General features: G+C 46.2%; 1 pseudogene; it reads left to right on the top strand.

Moving 5' to 3' along the window:
- The first annotated feature begins 3617 nt into the window (after nt 1-3617).
- On the top strand, nt 3618-9295 carry LOC127339922 (protein STRICTOSIDINE SYNTHASE-LIKE 10-like; annotated as a pseudogene).
- Nucleotides 9296-9789: the final 494 nt, after the last annotated feature.

Genomic DNA, 9789 nt, shown 5'->3' with positions numbered 1-9789 from the left:
CAGATGGACAGTAAGCAACTTATTTAATGGGCTAAGCAACTTATCATTTTGATTATTGTCTGGTCAAACAAACAAAAACCTAATCCATGGATATGCAAAACAACTTAATATGGAACAATAAGTAACTAAATTAAAATGGTTAAGCCACTCATCAAATGAAAAAAATGGATGCCATGCTTCTGTATATCACTATCAACTTGAGGGGGGCAAAATAACTTGGATATGAAACAACTTAATGATGAGTAAGCAACTTAATTAAATTTAATAAACCACTTAAAAGCCCTAAATCAATGAAATATGCATGAGCAAAGGACCAAAACTATGTACTTTCATTTGTAGGGTCGTGATAGGTGATGGGATGATTACAACTTTGTTAAAACAACAAACAATGAAGTGGAACCAAGATTGCAACTTAAGTACCCCGGAAATCAACTAGGTGATGAGATAACTACTGGTGCGCTTGGTTCTGCGCCAGGACCAAGCTTACCAAAAATATTTTCGCCCACAAGGCTTTGGTGCTGCTTGGTTGGGTGCCAAATCGTGGGCAATCGAACGACGGTGTTTTTGGCAGGCACACCAGGGCTTAATCCAAACAGCCCCTACAACTTTGTGGTAAACCAACAACAACACAATAGAACCAAGAGTGTAACTTACCTACACCCGAAAAGCAACTAACTGATGGGATAACTACAACTCAGATAAACCAGCAACAACAAAGTGGAACCAAGACTGCAACTTACCTACACCCAAAAGGCAACTAGGTGATCTGATAACCATAACTTAGTTAAACAAAACAACAGAGTGGAACCAAGACTGCAACTTACCTACACCCGAAAGGAAACTAGGTGATGAGATAACGACAACTTAGTTAAACCAGCAACAACACAGTGGAACCAAAGTTGCAATTTACCTACACCCGAAAAAACAACTAGGTGATGGGATAACTATGACTTAGATAAACCAACAACAACAAAGTGGAACCAAGACTGCAACTTACCTACACCCAAAAGGCAACTAGGTTATCTGATAACCATAACTTGGTTAAACCAAACAACATAGTAGAACCAAGACTGCAACTTACCTACACCCGAAAGGCAACTAGGTGATGAGATAACAACAACTTAGTTAAACCAGCAACAACACCATGGAACCAAAGTTGCAATTTACCTACACCCGAAAAAACAATTAGGTGATGTGATAATTACGACTTAAATAAACCAACGACAACAAAGTGGATCCAAGACTGCAACTTACCTACATCCAAAAGGCAACTAGGTGATCTGATAATCATAACTTGGTTAAACCAAACAAATTAGTTGAACTAAGACTGCAACTTACCTACACTCGAAAGGAAACTAAGTGATGAGACAAGGAAAACTTAGTTAAACCAGCAACAAAGACAAGACAGTGGAATCAAGGTTGCAATTTGCCTACACCCGAAAAAACAAGCGGTACAGTTAATACAAACTTTACATAAATCCCTACTGCAACTAAGCGGTACACCAAAACAAAACTGACATGTAGAATCCTATTTGGCAAATGCAACTTAGCGCATGTGTGAAGCACCACTTTATCGTATGCAAATGCAACTTAACGCATATGTGAAGCGACACTGTCTGGATCGTGCGGCAAGTGTGATTAGACAAACATTTCCCTGAAAACTCCAATTTACTATCTGCATGAAACTTATCGCATTTTTGAAGCAACAATGTAAGGCATGCAAATGCAACTTAGCACATTTTTAAGCAACAATTTAGCGTCTACAAATACAATTTAGCACATTTTTTAATCAACAATATAACGTTTGCAAATGCAACTTAACAGAACACTATGTATCGACATTATGGTAAGCTACTTATGGCAAGTGTGAACATCGACGTACTATATTAATAAGCCAAATAAGAAGACATACCATTAGGACGCCCTGTCTGATCACTTGAGACACACCAAAAAACCACCATCTCTGAAAATCAGCATTGCATATATACATGCCCCTCCCAAACAGTACCACGGCCAAATACTCATGAGACGGGAACCACCCAGTCAGTTTGCTGAGAGAACTTGCATCGAGCACTACCCCATCTGCCCTGCACTTGAACCATAAACAATGGTTTACTATCATCATCTTTTTACTAAATCATACTACCTCCGTTTCAAGGAATAAGGCGCCCTCGTTTTACGAGCTTTTTGTTTGACCAAGAATTGCTTCAAATAGATAAAGATTGTTTACATGAAATTAATATCATTAAAAAGTGCTTTTCAACACGAATCCAACGATACTAATTACGTATAATATGATCAAGATTTTGTTGCTCAATTTTTATGGTCAAAGTTCGTTTTGGGATACGCGTGCGCCTTATTCCTTGAAACGGAGGTAGTAGTGTAAATGCAGAGCACCGCAATTCTTTGATAGATACTTTGCTACCATAAGAAATATCAGGTAGTAATAGTACTGTATGATTTTCTATCAGATGATACTTGAAAGTTGGAACTGACATGTACAATCCAATCTGGTAGCTTGAGTGGTAGCCATGGCGTTGGATTAAATTGGCAGGTTGGCCTATATATGCAAGATGAATACAAGATGTTAAACCATAATCCAAGAAAGCAGAGGATACTGGTTGGGGACGGCTAAAACACATCGCTAAAAACATCACGCACCTCATGGTCCCACTGCCATGCCGGGTAACGCTACAGCTCGATCAGCCCAAATCAGATGTTGTGGTCGCCACTGCCTTGGCTGGATGACGCTGATCCAAACCTACCCAGATCGGGCGTACTGGTCGACTACCCTGCTCCGCCTCGCCCAAATACGGCGCCCCAGACCAGCGCTGCCGCGATTCGCCGCCACCGCTACTAGATGACGATCCTGCGCCATCTCAGCAAAATAGGGCACTCCTGGCCGACGACGTCGCGATTCGCCGCCGTCACCGCTGCTGGCGGACGACCTCTCTCCATCTCCGACGAGATCGAAACCCTAGCTACAAAGGAGAGTGGGGAATGGGGGAAAACGACACACGGGGAATGGGGGAGAGGGACGATAGGACCTCCACGGCACGCACCAGGTGGGTCCCAGGTGAGTTTTGGTCGGCACGGTTCGGGTCAACGCGAGCATGATGGACGTAGATGAAGACAATCGGATGGCCACAAATCGAGGGCTAGATCGGACAAACAAGCCACCGAGCACTTTTTAGCATTTGGGTTTAAAGATAATCTTATCGCGAGCTTAAAATATACGGGCGTCTAGAGTAGTTTATCAATTTAAACTTCCATTAAAGACACACATATATATATTATAACTTTTTATTAATTATATTTTTCTAATGAGGTAGGACCCATTTTAAAGTTTCGTACAGGACCCAAATTTTGCCGGCCCGGCCCTGTGATTCTGCATCACTACGACAAATGTACCTTCTAATGTTGTAATTGCACGTACGGAGCGGGAGCTGGGCAGCTAGTGAAGGAGAGGCCTTCCGTTCGTCGGCAGCTCGCCGTGTTCAACGCGCTATCACCGTCGCGCTCGGAATCGCTCCACTTAAGCAAAGCTCTCCATCAGTTCGTATGTAGATACTACGACTCGGAGTCTGCTTCTCTTCCAAAGCATACGAACCGAGTCAGCCTCTGGCGTGTATTATGCACCGACTCGGAACGGTAGATAGTTCTCGATCAGTACTACAGTAGTATATAAGTGCAGCCACCCACCGTGGTCTCTCCACAATCCATCGAGCTAGCGAATCAGCCAACCACATACGAAGCTCCATCGCAGAACCAAATACGAGCTAGCCAACGACGCGAACTTGATAGATCGACCAATCGAAGAAGCAACAAGCAAATATGGGTTGCGGGATGAGCCGCCTTGCCAAGGCCACGATCGCCCTGGTGATCCTGGTCATGCTTTTCCTGCCCGCCGCTATGGCGGCCGCCAGCTTCGACGCCACCCGGAGCCAGCACCTGCCGCTGCCGCGCGGGACCGTCCGCGGGCCGGAGAGCGTCGCCTTTGACGGACAGGGCCAGGGCCCCTACAGCGGCGTCTCCGACGGCCGCGTCCTCAAGTGGAACGGCGACAAGCTCGGATGGACGACCTACACGCACGGCCCCGGCTAGGGATAGTCAATTCTGGCGGAGCCGGTAACTACCGGAGTCCCCCGAACCAATCGCATGGTGACAGCTGACACAGTACAATTTACCCCGCCCGTGTATCTCAACGTATTTAGCTCTTTCGTGATTTTCTGCTGCATGTGTAGGCCCCACCCACGCGGCTCTGTCCCCTCTCCTCTCTCTCCACAACTTTACCAGATTGCTCTCTACAGCCGTGGGTCAGCACTCAGTAGAATTTGTAGTCTGCTAGGCCCGTTCTTATCATAACAAAAATTAAGTCATTTTCCTGTGTATAATAATTTTACCATTTATATTGTATTATTTTTCACTCAAATTTGAAAAATATCCAAAATAGTTTCAGCTCCATTCCAGAAAAAAAATCAAAATGTTCATATATTTTTTTTGCGAATATGTTCATTTTTAAAAAAAATTGTAGATACCACTATCACATCAACAGATTATTGTATATCATATTGAAATGAGAAATCCTTTTTATGAACGAAATATGACACAACTAACATACCTACGCGAGCTAATCCAACCAGATATAGAATATATATAGTAGAAGTTCAGTTTGTTTCCACTAGATTTCTGAAATCATGATTTTAATTATTCTTTTAAAAATATATATAGAAGATATTCAGGTGTTATTCACACATATTCTGGTTATTTTTATATAAAATTAGGTTTAGTTCGTTTCAGTTTTTTAATAAAATATCTTCAAATATGGTTCACACATATTCCAGTAATTGTTTTATAAAAATAGGTTAAGTTTGTTTCAGATAAAATATCACATAAGTATGGAACGTATCACATATTTTACTGAATTTTGTGTCATATCTAGTAAATCTAAGCTTGTTTCAGGAATCAAATATATGTGAGTGCTGGTATTCCTTCTGTTAATTATGTATCTTCATTTACTACTATTCCATGAACCCCACCCACGTGGTTGTGTCGGCTGGTAGCGCAAACTCACCAGGTGGTTTTCATGGGCTCTCTCCAGTTATTAGAGCATCTCCGCTCGCGTCTCCCAAACCGTCCCTCATATCGCGCTGGATCGAGTGTTTGGGGGACGTGTTTTATTTGTTTGTGTTTGGGGGACGTCGCTCCCTAGTCGCGTTCCCCAAACAAAATTTCGAAAATTAAAAATATGAGCGAGATTTGATTAAATTCATCCAAACTTGGCATATATTACATAGATTCGAACGAGATTCGACTAAATGTAAACTAAACCTAATCTAGAAGTACTTGCGTCGTAGTACTGGCGGAAGTTGTACATGTCATCGGTGACAACCTCCTGCATGACGCGCTCGTCGGGCTCGTCGACGGGCTCGTCCTTCACCAGTCCGCTTGGTCATGCCTCGTCATCGTCGGTGTGGTCCATGAGCGGCTTGCTGGAGTCACGGATGGACATGGCGATCGCCGTGTCGAGGTCGCCCCTCCAGGCGTCCTTGTCGTTCAGCGACGCCAAGTACGCCGCTCGCAGCCCTGGGCAGTCCTCGGGGTCATCGCTGCTGGCGATGAGCCGCTGCTGCCGCTCGTACTCCGCCAGCAGCGCTGCCTGCGATGCTTCCTCCGGCTCCTCCTTCACCTCCGGCTTCGGGATGAGGAGGGCGCCGCCGCGCCTCTCTTGCTGCCGCCGGCTACTGTTGTTGCCGCTGGCGCGCCTCGGATAGACGGGCGTCGCGGGCTCCTCCTTCACCACGCGATTGGGGACGGTGTAGGGCGCCGAGCGGTACGACGAGGACGGCGTCGATCGGGCCGGTCCTGAGGAAGAAGAGTTCGAGGAGGACGAGTACTTCCTCCTCAGCTGCCATTGCGCTGCGGGAGATGGTGGCGGTGAGGACGGCGTCTCCAACCTTGGAGCGCAATTGCGGATGCCGCGGATGACGCTCTCCAGGGTGCGCCCCGTAATGCCCCAGAACAGGAGGCGCCCGTCCCTGTTCCAGCTGTTCGGCCCGCCGATGAGGCCGGTGGTGTTGTGCATCTCCATGTCGTACTTGGCCTTGAAATAGTTGGCCCACCAGGCGTCGTTGTTCTTGGCCGCCCAGGTCGGATCCGCCCGTTCCTCGGCGTCGAGTTGAGCCCACTTGGCCCTGATGCCATCCTTCCATTGCTCTGTGTCCGGCTTCGGCGGCGGCGGATGCCAATGCCGTTCACGGCCATCTTCCAGCCGCCGCTGCTTGGCAGGCGCATGTCCGGCGGGACGGGATATACCGCGTGGTACAGCGCCCACGCCTCCTTCACGGTTAGGCTGCCGCGGCCGAAGCCGTTCGCCGCGGCGATCTTGCGGGCGGAGGAGGACGACATTGCTTGGAACGGCGAGAAGAAGATCTGGGGGCGGCGAGGAGAAGGTTTGGGAGCGGTGAGAGATTGGGACGAACCGCAGGGCCTCTTAATGTACAGCGGCGGCAGCAGGTGGTTGCACGCAATAACACTGGCGCGGACGGCCACGCGGCCATGCACGACGAGACGCGTCCCTGCGTCGCCTGGGAAAACAGGGACGCCATTAACGTCGCTTGACCAAAGGTAGGCGACGGGGTTTTAGGCTTCCGAGTCGCTGACGCGTCCGGCCCGCGTCGCTTCGCCTCGCTTTTCGTTGTGTCCGGCGTGCCCGGAGCGTCCCCTGTGGGGCGGGGACGGGCTCGGGGCGCCGGACACTGTATCGGGCCGCGCGGGACAAAAACGACTTTGGGGGCCGCGCCTGGAAGCATTTTTTGTCCGGTTTATCCCATTTTTTTCCTATATTAATTGGAAATCATGCTTCATATAACCTTTTTAAAAAATGTAGAAGTTCAGCTCCTTTTTCACAAATATTCTAGTTATTTTTCTTTCTTCACACGAATATGATTCACACACATTCCAGTTTCTTTTTCAAAATAGTTTCAGTCCGCTTAAAATATCTCCTAATTTTTGTGAGCAACTCAAATAAAATGATCAGTATATTTTTTCTAAATATGGGTTCAGTAATATCTTGGTATCAAAGAAATATGGCACATATTATGTATATTTACTGAAATTTGAATCATGCCAAGAATTATCTAATTACATTTCAGAAATCAATTTTATAGAAAATTTGAAATCATGCTTTGTACAATCTCTTGAAAAAATATATAGAAATTCAGTTCGTTTTTGGTCACACATAATCCAGATTTCATTTTGTACACAAAAATATGATTCACACATATTCCAGTTATATTATCTTTTTCCAATAGTTTTATTTTGTTTTATATTTTCATAAATTTTCTTCAAAATATTGTGAGCAACTCAAATCTACCTGCAATGGTCATATTTGGTGTAAATATGGGTTCCGTCTTCAGTAACATCTTGGTATGAAAGAAATATGGCACATATTTAGTATATTTACTGAAAATTAAGCCATATCAAATTCTACCCAGTTACCATTCAGAAATCAATTTTCTATCAGAGACGCGGGTATTATATCATGGAATAACCTCCACCAAAATAATTTCTCAATCTGGGATTTTTTTCTGTTGGATTTTGACAAGAATTTCTGAATTTGAGCATTACCAAATAGTATCACACGATGATTGAGTCTAAAGCTGAACCAAATAGGGGATTGGATGTAGTACTGTAGAAGATTTGACACGAGATTGGAGACTAAAATTCAGATTGAACCACCAAAAACAAGCGCAACCAAAATCACTCTCCAGTTCTGTGTTCAAACAAAATAATCTCTAGGTCGAGAAATGAATCTCAAACCTATCCTGCAAATGAGCATGGGGCCGCCGCTTCCTCATCCTCCGGTTCGTCTTGTCGAGGAGGCCAGGGCGACGATGAGGTGCACCGGCGCTGCAACAGGAGGAGACGGTGGATTCAGAGCTTGAGACGGACATTGTGCTCCTGTACGGCACTGCCGTTCCGGCCGCAACCTCGCCTCTGTCTTCTCCGCACCAGCACGAACCCCTGCAGTTCCGGCCGCCGTCTCGTCGTCTCGCTGGAGGTCCAGCTCCGCCTTCCCCGCGGTTGGTGCCGCCGGTGCGCCTCTGGAGGTCCGCGTCGACGAAGTCGGTGTGGAGGACGCCGTCCCTGCTCGCCAACTGCCAAGCCGCGCCGCTGCTAATTGGATCTTGATCCAGTCCAGAGAGAAAGTAGGAGCGAAATTAGCCATAATGGCCACTAGTAGATACGTACTTGTATCCGCGGCGCAGCTTCTGTCGAGGCAGTACCCAATAAAAGTTCATAATACCGCCTCGGCCAGCACGCATCACGAACAACGAACGCATGGGCAGATGGGGACCGGTAGTTACCGGCTCCGTTAGAAAATCCGCACCCGCCCCGGCTACGACAGCAAGATGTGCACGGCCACCAAGTTCCGCCCGGAGACAGCGACGGAGAGCCAATGTGGCCGCCCGCTGGGCCTTCGGTTCGACCAGAAGACGGGAGACCTGTACATCGCCGACGCGTACAAGGGTCTCATGAGGGTTGGCCCAGGCGGCGGGGAGGCGACGGTGCTGGTCAACAATGTCGATGGCATACCTCTAAGCTTCACCAACGGGGTTGACGTCGACCAAACTACCGGCCAGGTCTACTTCACGGACAGCTCTATGAACTACAACAGGGCGCAGCACGAGATGGTGACGAGAACTGGGGACTCCACGGGGCGCCTCATGAGGTATGACCCGCGAACCTCAGATGTCACGGTGCTCCAGACTGACATGACCTACCCTATTGGCGTCGCCGTCAGCACCGACCGTACACACCTTGTGGTTGCATCGACCGGTCCTTGCAAGCTACTAAGGCATTGGATCAAAGGTCCCAACACTGGAAGATCCGAGCCTTTTGCCGACCTCCCGGGGTATCCTGATAATGTGAGACCTAGCAACAAGGGAGGTTATTGGGTGGCTTTACACCGTGAGAAAAACGAACTTCCTTTCGGCCGGGATAGCCATCTGCTCGCTGTGAGGGTCGGCTCCAACGGAAAGATACTAGAAGAGATGAGAGGTCCCAAGAGTGTGAGACCGACGGAGATAATGGAGAGGAACAACGGCAAAATCTACATGGGTTCCGTGGAGCTGCCTTATGTCAGTGTAGTTAAACGCAAATAGAGATAGGTTGATTCAACATAGCTTTTTTGTTTCTTATATTTTATTCTTCCGTGTAATTTTCCAGTTCATTTTCTCTTGGTGTAATCGACTCATATTATCAGCAAATTATTATATGTTAATTTCTTTCATTTTCATGTCTAAAAAAGATAATTTCTGTCAAGCTCCTTTTATTGTGGGATGAACCTTTCAAAAGCAAAGCAAGAAAATACTCGCTATATATTGTGGGTTCTCTAGCTGTACAAGCAAATTCACTGTTCCACTGTTAGTTATTGAATTGATATAACATGCACTGCCAATTTATTGGTCTGAAAAGCTTTTTTCTTGAAGTAATATAACACACACTAACGATTTATTGCTCTAACAATAAAAACTTTTTTTAATTTCATAGACAATGTTAAAACAAGGTGTCTTCATCACTCGACCAACAATTACAACAAATAAATCCTAAGTTATAATAGAAGACAGAACATGCCAGAGCCGGGACAAGTCCCTTCAGCCTTACCATTGTCTTGGATAAAATATTCTCACCCATTGCATCATGTGTGTTTATATCATTTGTGGCTCCCACTTACATATTCATACTCAAGTTTTCAGGCTTTGAAGTAAACATTGTTTTCTCTTC

Source organism: Lolium perenne, chromosome 3 (assembly GCF_019359855.2).
Source record: "Lolium perenne isolate Kyuss_39 chromosome 3, Kyuss_2.0, whole genome shotgun sequence".
Lineage (NCBI taxonomy): Eukaryota > Viridiplantae > Streptophyta > Magnoliopsida > Poales > Poaceae > Lolium > Lolium perenne.
Note: the sequence above shows the minus strand (reverse complement) of the source record. Positions and strands in the feature narration are given on the sequence as shown.